This window comes from Helianthus annuus, chromosome 9 (assembly GCF_002127325.2).
Source record: "Helianthus annuus cultivar XRQ/B chromosome 9, HanXRQr2.0-SUNRISE, whole genome shotgun sequence".
In the NCBI taxonomy this organism is placed as follows: Eukaryota; Viridiplantae; Streptophyta; class Magnoliopsida; order Asterales; family Asteraceae; genus Helianthus; species Helianthus annuus.
Window position 1 is genome coordinate 144,741,386 of NC_035441.2, and position 11,587 is coordinate 144,752,972.

At 40.8% G+C, this 11,587-nt stretch overlaps 1 non-coding gene across 1 annotated transcript; it reads right to left on the bottom strand.

Moving 5' to 3' along the window:
- Positions 1-2,622: 2,622 nt before the first annotated feature.
- On the bottom strand, positions 2,623-2,729 carry LOC118482335. Its single transcript, XR_004868377.1, has one exon. It is a non-coding gene; the product is annotated as a small nucleolar RNA R71 (small nucleolar RNA).
- Between the last annotated feature and the right edge of the window lie 8,858 nt (positions 2,730-11,587).

The window sequence follows — 11,587 nt, forward strand, 5'->3', positions numbered from 1 at the left end:
ATCGTGGATTCAGGTTCAATCGAGCACATCGTTGATGTGTGTAAAATGCAACATATAAATTACATCAAGTGAGGCATAAAACTAACCCTTTTTAAGTACTAATGTTGGAAAAAGTGTGTTTTTGTCTTCCTTTTGTATTTTTAGGATTAAATGAGCTCAAATTAACAAAAGAAGCAAAAAGACAGCTAAATCTAACATAAATACAAGAAAAGGAACAAAAGTGGATTGCCCGACCCCTCAACAGCATCCTCCCAAGCAAAACAGAGAAGGCAGAAGACTGAACACGCCTTGTGCTCAGCGAGCACGGGGCCGTGCCCAAGAAGCAGCAGAAAAGACAAACCTGTAGAAGCTTCTATTGCTCACCACGGGGCCGTGCCCAGTGAACACGGGGGCATGCCCAAAGTACTGCAGGCGCATTAATTGTAATTGTGAATTACAATTAATGAGGAGATATAGTGTCAGACAGGCAGGGGGCCATGCCCAGCGGACACGGAGCCGTGCCCAGGCCTCTATTCAGCCTATAAATAGGAGTGCTTGGTTTCATTGCAACTCATCCCTTGGCACACCACCTCTCTCACACTTCATCCACCACCCACCACCATCACAACACCATCATCCACCACCATCATCCATTGTCCATCATAGAGTGTGTGAGTCGCCTCGGGATCCAAGATTGATCGTAAGAGTTCTTGACAATCAAGGCCATGTTTGCCTAAGTCTCTTACATCACTTGGTGAAGACAAGTGTTTAGTATAATACTTTTTATTTTTAATCTTTTGCACTTTTTATTTGGTTTTGTATTAATGAATTTAATAACTAGTTTCTTATGTTGAAGGTGACTTTTCCTTATCGTTTGTCCGTGGTGTCTTGGCATTATTTTACTGTCTATATAAAATAAAAGATTTTCACCATTCATATCTCCACGGTCTATATGGAGGTATGTTGGCTACCTGGTCGGGGGTTAAGGGAACGGTTTGGTAAAAGTCTTGCCATTGTTCAGTGTATAGAGGTCCTGCAAGGGACCTGGGTCAAATTTAGTAGGATCTCCTTCAATACCCAAAGGTATTGGATGGCGGGGATCCAAACTCATTGACCCCCTCATAAGTAAACTACTATTAATACTATAACCCGGCTATTTAGGACTGTATTCCTGCTGACTCAGACTAATTAGTCGAGGGTAACGTCACCTCCAAAAGAAGGGCCTACCATAATTTGCATTAATAACTTAATTCATTATCTTTCAATAATCCGACCCTTTAGGATTGTATCCTTGCTGTCTCAAACTACTGGGTTGAGGGTAACGCCGCCTTCAAAAGAGGGGCCTACTGCAATAACTAAGATAATCTCTTAAACAAGTGCAAAAGTGCGAAAATAATCAAAGGTTATACTAATACACGAGTCGGATCCAAGTGATTCATCTTGTCTATCTGTTTTTATTTTTATTTTATTTTTCAGCATTTAGTTAGTTTTATTTTCTTAGTTTAGAAAAATATTTTTCTAACATTTTGATTTGATTAGACGTTGAAGATAAACCGGTACTAAAAGCTCTTGTGTCCTTGGACGACCTCGGTATCTTACCAACACTATACTACGTCCACGATGGGTGCACTTGCCCATATGTGTGTTTAGTGTTAGTAAATATCGTGTTTTATAGATTTAAAACTTGGCTAAAAAGTGTAAAAATGGCTTAAAATATATACCAAAAATATATTACACTACACGCACATCAAGTTTTTGGCGCCGTTGCCGGGGACACAAGGATTTTAAGAAAGTTAGGAATCAACGGCCTAATCATTTTTTTTATTTTCTTTTTAATTTTTTAGGATTTTCTTAGTTTTTCAGCTTCTGCAGAGCTTAGCACGGGTCGTGCCTGGTCGGACACGGGCCGTGCCCAGCGTTGTTACTGGCAGTTTTTAGTTTTCCAAGTTATAGAAGGCTGACCACGGGGCCGTGTCGGTGCAACACGGGGCCGTATCCAACTCTCCAGTAACTGGGATCTGGAAAACAATCACTGTAACTCCGACCACGGGCCGTGTTCACTGAGCACGGGGCCGTGGTGAACCTTCTGACCAGCATTCTTTTCTGTTTTTGTTGCAGGACTTGGAACCAGACGCCACCCCTACGTAGTGTATGAGCTCCAGTTCTAATAAGGACATAAAAGAACCTCTAGAAGAACCCGAACGCTTTCTCAGAAAAAGACTAAAAGCCAAAAACCAAGAGAAGGTTTCGGGGAACCCACTTCCAATGGTGGACCGACGTACTCTCATGGATTATCTACGACCCACCGTAGGTAATCTCGGCGCCGCTATCAATGCACCGAATGTTGAAGCCAATAACTTCGAACTTCGACCGCATTTGATACAGATGCTTCAAAACTCTGCAACCTTCCATGGGCTTGCGGACGAGGATCCCCATCTACATATTACTAATTTCTAAGAAATATGTGATACTTTTCGGATCAATGGAGCATCAAATGACGCCATCCGCCTCCGAATGTTTCCGTTTTCACTCAAAGACCGAGCAAAGGCCTGGCTTAACGCCCTCCCAGCTGGATCGGTAAACACCTGGGATGAACTAGCCCAAAAATTTCCATATAAGTATTTCCTTCCTGCTAAAACGGCTAAATTAATGACTGAAATTAATACTTATTCACAAGAGGACGGGGAATCCTTATATGAAACTTGGGAAAGGTTCAAGGAGCTATTGCGAAAGTGTCCTCATCACAGTCTTGCGACATGGCAACAAATATCCACTTTCTATAATGGGTTGTTGCCACACACAAGACAAACACTTGACTCTAGCTCCGGGGGACTTTTAGGTAATCGACGCCCGCATGAAATATATAATCAAATTGAGGAAATTGCTCAAACCAATTTCCAGTGGCACACTCCCCGAGGCAATAAATCTATTGCCCCGGGCGCCCATAAGGTTGATGAAAGCACCTCTTTACAAGCCCAAATCGAGGCCCTTTCTTCTAAAATTAAAAAGTTAGAAATGACAAAAACAGTCTCGGTTATGGCTTGTGAGGGTGTGGTGGGCCACATGAAAATTGGAGTTGTATGAAAGAAACGGATGATCAAACAGAATCGGTAAACTACATTGATAATAGACCTAGGCCGTCGGGTCCTCCAACGGGCACCTACAACCAAGGATGGCGAAACCACCCTAACCTTGGTTGGAGAGAACCCGGCAATGGTAGTAACCAACAAAATCAAAAAACCAACTTTCAACAACAAAGAAATGAGTCGCAAAATTCCCCTCAACAACAAGGTGGACGAGAAAGGCTTGAAAATACTATATCTCGCCTTACCTCCGACACCAAAAAGAAAAACTCGGATAGATTTCTACAATTAGAATCAAATTTTAGAAATCAACAAGCTAGTATACAAAACATCGAAAAACAAATAAGTCAACTAGCCCAAAATTTCTCCGAGAGACCGCAAGGCGCGTTACCAAGTAATACCAAAACAAACCCAAAGGCGCAAGTACATCTCATCACCTTACGGAACCGTACAGTGAGTACCACGGAAGGGCCATCGCCTACTAAGGAGACCACATCGCTGTCCCATCAAGAGGAGGTTACTCCGCCACCATCAGAGCCCACCAAGGCTCCTCCGGTTTCGTACCCCGGTAGGTTAATCCGTCAAAAGACCAACAAGCAATTCGCAAAATTTGAAAGTCTACTAAAACAATTGCATGTCAACATTCCTTTTATTGATGTCCTAACTCAAATGCCTAAATACTCTAATTTTATGAGGGACTTCCTCACTCATAAAAGGAAAATTGAAACATTGCAATTAGTTAACTTAGGCGAAGAATGCTCCGCCCTCGTACTCAACAAACTCCCCCAAAAAAAATTGATCCCGGAAGCTTCACAATTCCTTGCTCGATCGGGGACTCCCGCGTTCGTAATGCACTACCCGACCTTGGGGCTAGCATTAACCTCATGCCCGAATCAATGTTCAAAAGACTCGGCCTAGGAAAAACGAGTCCTACAAAAATGAGTATACAACTTGCTGATCGATCCGTCAAATTCCCACAAGGTGTCATTGAAAATGTTCTAGTCAAGGTGGACAATTTCGTTTACCCGGACGACTTTGTCATACTTGATATGGAAGAAGATACCGAAGTCCCCCTCATACTAGGGAGACCCTTTCTCGCCACCGCACAAGCAGTGGTGGACATGAATGACGGAACGCTCACTTTAAAATATGGGGATAATGAAGTAAAATTCGGGGTTGGGAAGAAGAAAGAGGACGATGACTCGGTCAATTACATGAAGGTTATTGATTCGAGTTTGGATGCTGCTCTCCGACGGTGCAACATGGGATGCAAAACATCCCATTTAGAAAATATATAACCTCACCTTGGGTCTAGCCAAGGACCCTTATAAACGTGGCGCACCACGGAGGCATTCCGCGGAACTATCCTTAGTTTAGTTTAATCTTTTAGTTTTAACTTGCAGAAATAAAACACACTCATGGTGGTCAAGGATGACAAGGGAAACGAGAAACATGGCCCCATGCACAAAAACAAGGCCATCCGACAACAATTTCTCCATTACAGTAAGTTCAGCACGAGCCGTGCCCAACCAAAACGGCCCAGTGCTGAACACCCTGCAGACAAATGCCCAGTTAAGGTAACTGGACACGGGCCGTGTTCACCTAACACGCCCCCGTGTCCAGGCTTCTGTTTCTTTTCTTTAATTATTGTTACTGGCACCTGAACACGGGGCCGTGCTCGGTCCCCACGGGGCCGTGTCTAGACTGCCAGTAACATAAATTTTTTCTTTTAACACCATGTTACACATTCACTCAACCTAAAAATTTATTTTTGGACACATTGAGGGCAATGTGTAATTTAAGTGTGGGGGGTGCTAAAACCTTGAATTTTGCAAGTCCTAATAACAAGCCTTACACAAAACTCTATTGGAACCACTAATCACCCCAAATTTTTTCAAAAATTTTCATTTTTTTTACTTGTCTAAAGTTTAAGTTGGAAATTCTAAGATTAACAAGGTTATATTTTTATGAGTTTACAACCGATAGCGTCGTGATAAAAAGAACCAACATAAGAAAATTATGAAACGACATGACAAGCTTAGTTAAAATTCGATTATATATACTTGATCACATAAAAACCCATTCCCACAAAAGTGAGTTTTGAGCCTTTATTGAGCATACAAATATATATCTTTACGCTAAATGCTCATTTTTCGTTTCTTGTGTGAATAGCCGCTTGGTTCTTACGACTCTAGAACTTGCCACGACAATTCATTCCCGGTCCTTACCAACTTAAACCCAAGTAAGTAAATGATGGAGGCATTAGGACTAACCCTTTTTCTTTCAACACCATTATTTTTATTTTTCTTTTCACCTACCCAAAAACTACCCCTAGTTAGCCCCTTTGAGCCTAAACCTTTTCGTTTCTTAACCCCGAAAAACCCTTTTTACCCACCAAAAACCCTTTTTAATTTTTACCCTTTATTTTAGTAACAAGCTCGGTTTTCGTGTGACTAAAATATATATATATATATATATATATTTACAATGAAGTTAGAAATAAACAAGCAAAGCTCCTCAAACAAAAGCTTGTTTGAAGAAATACTTCATTAAAAATAAAAAGTCACAAAAACAAAATGTTTTACGAAAACCGACGCTTTTTACGACTTTCGCCCTTTTCTACTAACCACTAACCCATCTACCCACCTTTAGCCCAAGCCTAACCCTTCACCCAAAAAGTCCTCTTGATATTTACAAAGGTATAAAGTTAAAAAGAAGGAGGATTGATTGCTTGGCAAGCTTATGGTTGGAATAAGTTCAATGCCGCTCTCGAGTGATTCACTAAAAAATGCACATTCGGCCGAGTGTGAGTGATTTCTTCCGTGAGGTATGTGAACTTGTATATAAAGAAAATTTTAAAAATGTATGTTATGCCTTAATAAATAATTTACCTTATCAAAAGTTTTTAATAAATCATGACGAATAGGATTGTAAATAAATAAAAATAAAACCCAATAAAGATCTTGGATTCCCGACACTCTATGACAAGCCAAAACCTTCTCTTCTACCCATTCCATTTGGGAGTGTAAGCCACATATTAAAGAGTTTTGCTTGAGGACAAGCAAAAGTTCAAGTGTGGGGATATTTGATGTGTGTAAAATGGAACAAAAAAATTACATCAAATGAGGCATAAAACTAACCCTTTTTAAGTACTAATGTTGGAAAAAGTGTGTTTTTGTCTTCCTTTTGTATTTTCAGGATTAAATGAGCTCAAATTAACAAAAGAAGCAAAAAGACAGCTAAATCTAACATAAATACAAGAAAAGGAACAAAAGTAGATTGCACGACCCCTCAACAGCATCCTCCCAAGCAAAACAGAGAAGGCAGAAGACTGAAGACGCCCCGTGCTCGGCGAGCACGGGGCCGTGCCTAAGAAGCAGCAGAAAAGACAAACCTGTAGAAGCTTCTATTTCTCACCACGGGGCCGTGCCCAGTGAACACGGGGGCGTGCCCAAAGTACTGCAGGCACATTAATTGTAATTGCGAATTACAATTAATGAGGAGAGATAGTGTCAGACAGGCACGGGGTCGTGCCCAGCGGACACGGGGCCATGCCCAGGCCTCTGTTCAGCCTATAAATAGGAGTGCTTGGATTCATTGCAACTCATCCCTTGGCACACCACCTCTCTCACACTTCATCCACCACCCACCACCCACCACCATCACAACACCATCATCCACCACCATCATCCATTGTCCATCATAGAGTGTGTGAGTCGTCTCGGGATCCAAGATTGAACGTAAGAGTTCTTGACAATCAAGGTCATGTTTGCCTAAGTCTCTTACATCACTTGGTGTAGACAAGTGTTTAGTATAATACTTTTTATTTTTAATCTTTTGCACTTTTTATTTGGTTTTGTATTAATAACTTTAATAACTAGTTTCTTACGTTGAAGGTGACTTTTCCTTATCGTTTGTCCGTGGTGTCTTGGCATTATTTTACTGTCTATATAAAATAAAAGATTTCACCATTCATATCTCCACGGTCTATATGGAGGTATGTTGGCTACCTGGTCGGGGGTTAAGGGAACGGTTTGGTAAGGGTCTTGCCCTTGTTCAGCGTTTACAGGTCCTGCAAGGGACCTGGGTCAAATTTAGTAGGATCTCCTTCAATACCCAAAGGTATTGGATGGCGGGGATCCAAACTCTTTGACCCCCTCATAAGTAAACTACTATTAATACTATAACCCGGTTATTTAGGACTATATCCCTCCTGACTCAGACTACTTAGTCGAGGGTAACGTCACCTCCAAAAGAGGGGCCTACCATAATTTGCATTAATAACTTAATTCATTATCTTTCAATAATCCGACCCTTTAGGATTGTATCCTTGCTGACTCAAACTACTGGGTTGAGGGTAACGTCGCCTTCAAAAGAGGGGCCTACTACAATAACTAAGATAATCTCTTAAACAAGTGCAAAAGTGCGAAAATAATCAAAGGTTATACTAATACACGAGTCGGATCCAAGTGATTCATCTTGTCTATCTGTTTTTATTTTTATTTTATTTTTCAGCATTTAGTTAGTTTTATTTTCTTAGTTTAAAAAATCTTTTTCTAACATTTTGATTTGATTAGACGTTGAGCATAAACCGGTACTAAAAGCTCTTGTGTCCTTGGACGACCTCGGTATCTTACCAACACTATACTACATCCACGATGGGTGCACTTGCCCATATGTGTGTTTACTGTTAGTAAATATCGTGTTTTGTAAATTTAAAACTTGGCTAAAAAGTGTAAAAAGGGCTTAAAATATATACCAAAAATATATTACACTACACGCACAACATCGTTCATAACCTGGAGTCTCTTGAAAATGGTACTCGAACCATACGAGAGGCACCTGTTATGATATCGAATGGTGATAACATACAGGTAGAAGCAAAAGGGGATTGCACCTTGATTGGTGGAAATAAAATCAATGTAGTTTTATATGTTCCAAACCTCAATTGCAATTTACTTTCAGTTAGTAGATTGTTAAAAGAGTTACAATGTATAGTAAGCTTTTTTCTGGATTTTTGTGTAATGCAGGGCTTACACTCGAAGAAGTTGATTGGCATGGGAAAATGCATTCAAGGTCTATATCGGATGGGTATGGTGGCTCAAGAAAGAAAGGCTATGGCGACCAAAGTTGACGCTAAAGTTTGGTATTCAAGACTAGGTCACGCTTCCGATTCCAAGTTATCACTTATTAATTTTTTAAATGACGTTTCTTTCAATTTTAAAGACAATGTGTGTGATTCGTGCATCAAAACTAAGCACACACGGACTCCATTTCCTAAGATTTTTATTAAGACTAATGAATGTTTTGAGTTAATTCATTGTGACATTTGGGGTAAATATCGTAAACCATCAACAGGCCATGCAAGTTTTTTCCTAACCATTGTCGATGATTTTAGTAGGGCGCTTTGGGTTTTTCTCATCAAACATAAGAGTGAAGCGAGTGACTGTTTGGTAAGTTTTCACAATATGGTCAAAACTCAGTTTTCAAAACCAGTCAAACCAATAAGAAGTGACAATGGAGGTGAGGTCGTTTCCAATCGCATGAAGGAGTTTTATGCTCGTGAGGGCATTTTACTAGAAACTACTTGCCCTCACACACCCCAACAAAACCGGGGGGGGGGGGGGTGGAGCGTAAACAGCGACATCTCCTCGAAACTGCCCGGGCCCTCATGTTCCAAGGGAGCATTCCGAAGCGATTCTGTGGAGAGTGTATAGAAACGGCAACATATATCATTAATCGCCTCCCGTCTAAAGTCATTAAAAACCAAACACCATATGAAATAGTCTTTGGACAAAAACCAAATTATGATCACATGAGGACTTTAGGCTGTTTAGCCTATTATAGTAGTATAGAAACGGGAGGTGACAAGTTCGAATTCAGGGGGAGACCAGGGGTGTTCATGGGATATCCACAAGGAACAAAGGGGTTTAAAATTCTTGACATCTAACATGGTAAAATGGCGATATATCGTGATGTCAAGTTTTTCGAAACTATTTTTCTGTTTGCTCATCTTAAGTCTAAAAACCCAACTGCTGAAATATTTGAGGTACCCATATGGTTAGATGATGACTATATTAAACAAACAGAATCCGAGAATGATGTTATGGCAGATTTGTCCCGCAAACCGAACCCACTCTGTCTGGTAATACCCATGTACCGACTGATTTTGTAGACTTTGAAAGTGAAATACAAGTGGAGAATGCCACGACCGTCGAGCAACCCCATAATGAACCTCCAGCACTGCGAAGCACAAGGGTCCAAGTTCCATCATCTCGATTGCAGGATTATGAAGTTACGCTGCCACCCGCCGTTGACCATGCAAAACCCGTGCCTGATCGAACTTCTTCTACGGTACACCCTCTTTCAAATTATGTTTCTTATAACAATTTTTCAGCTTCTCACAAGGTTTTTCTAGCGGCCATTATGTTCGTTAATGAGCCTAAATCCTTTAAAGAAGCCATGCAGGACAAGAATTGGCGTGATGCCATGCAACGTGAAATTAAAGCGCTCGAAGATAATGAAACGTGGACGTTAGAAACCTTGCCGGAAGGGAAACACGCAATTGATTCGAAGTGGGTTTACAAAATTAAATATAAACTCAATGGCGAGATCAAAAGGTACAAGGCCCGTCTCGTGGCAAGAGGGTTTACACAAATCGAAGGAGTCGACTATCATGACATGTTTGCTCCAGTTGCAAAGCTGCAAAGCTGGTAACTATTCGAACACTCATCACTGTTGTTGTTAAGAAGAATTGGTTGTTATACCAACTAGATGTGAATAATGCTTTTCTCCACGGAGATTTGCAAGAGGAAGTTTATATGAAAGTGCCACAAGGCTTCTCCGATAACGAAGAAACCAGAGTTTGCCGACTAAGGAAATCTTTATACGGTTTAAAACTAGCCTCTCGTACTTGGTATCAAAAATTCACAGTTGCCCTGCTAGAGATTGGCTACAAACAATCGAACGCTAACCACTCTCTTTTTACCTATCAAAACGAGGCAAATTTGTTGCAAGTTTGATTTACGTTGATGATGTAGTGATAACTGGTGATGATGTCGAGATGATTCAAAGAACCAAGGATCACTTGAACACTAGTTTCAGTATCAAAGACCTTGGCCCCTTGAAGTATTTTTTGGGCGTAGAAGTCGCTCGTACTGAAGATGGTATGGTCCTGAGTCACCACAAGTATTCTATGGATATTTTATCTAATTGTGGGCAGCTTGGATGTCGACCTAGTGCTTTTCCCATGGAGCAAAACTTAAAACTTGACCAGTGTCATGAGAGTCACAAAACGGATGCGTCCCTTTATCGGCGTCTTATTGGGAGATTATTATATCTTCAAGCCACGCGCCCTGATATTGCTTATGCGGTCAATATCCTTAGTCAGTTCCTCTCAGATCCTAGAGTTGATCACATGAATGTTGTCCTTCGTGTGCTTCGGTACATCAAATCCACTCTTGGCCTAGGCATTTTCATACTAAGAGTGGTGGTTTTAATCTTGTTGCTTATTGTGATGCTGATTGGTTGGGATGTTCTTACACTAGACGCTCGCGGACAGGTTATTTGTTACTTTTGGGTGGTGCTCCAGTGTCCTGGAAAATGAAGAAGCAGTCTGTGGTTTCACGTTCCTCAGCGGAGGCTGGATATAGAGCCATGGCCACAACAGTTAGCGAAATTCTTTGGATGCGTTGGCTGCTCCAGGATCTTACGGTCAACTTGCAAGATGCTACACCTCTTTATTGTGACAACCAAGCTGCAAGGCATATCGCAAACAATCCAGTTTTCCACGAGAGAACTAAACACGTAGAGATGGATTACTATTTCGTTCGAGAATGGGTTGAATCTCATGAGATCCTGCCTCTTCACGTCACCAGCAAACAGCAAATCGCAGACCTTTTTACCAAGCATGTAGGGGCTCAGCCACTACGTGATTTACTTGGCAAGCTCGGTGTTCGAGATCTTCACACTCCAACTTGAGGGGGGGGGGGTAAAGGATATAGTATCATTATCTTTTTATTTTATTTTGTTTCCTAGTTTGGCTCCTAAGCCTTAGCATCTTGATTGTATTTATTCTTGTTCCCTGCGTTTTATTATTCAATGAAAACCAAGCTCTAAACCTAATTTCTCAAATGGAAATGTTCTTTTAATTAAATGTTCACTTTTATATTTCATCCTTGTATTTTGAAAAAATCAACATCACAGGAAACAACCATCGATCACTCAATCCAAACAATATTAAATCTTACTAAATACCATTTTTTTTAGTTCTAATATATATTTTCTTTCATTATCTACACGCATTTACCTTTTATAATCAAATTTTTAAAACCCATAAATAAAGATACAATATAGTACATGACGCTAAGAACCCTGGGCTTGTAGCTTAGTGGTTATGGAAATGAGGGAAGACTTTTGACCGAAAGGTCTCAAGTTCGATTCCTGATCCACCCGGGTTTTACCGGCTCTGCATTGTCGTGCCCTCAGGCGAGTGCAGGGTCGGGTTTTCCCCGGAACTGGTGGCA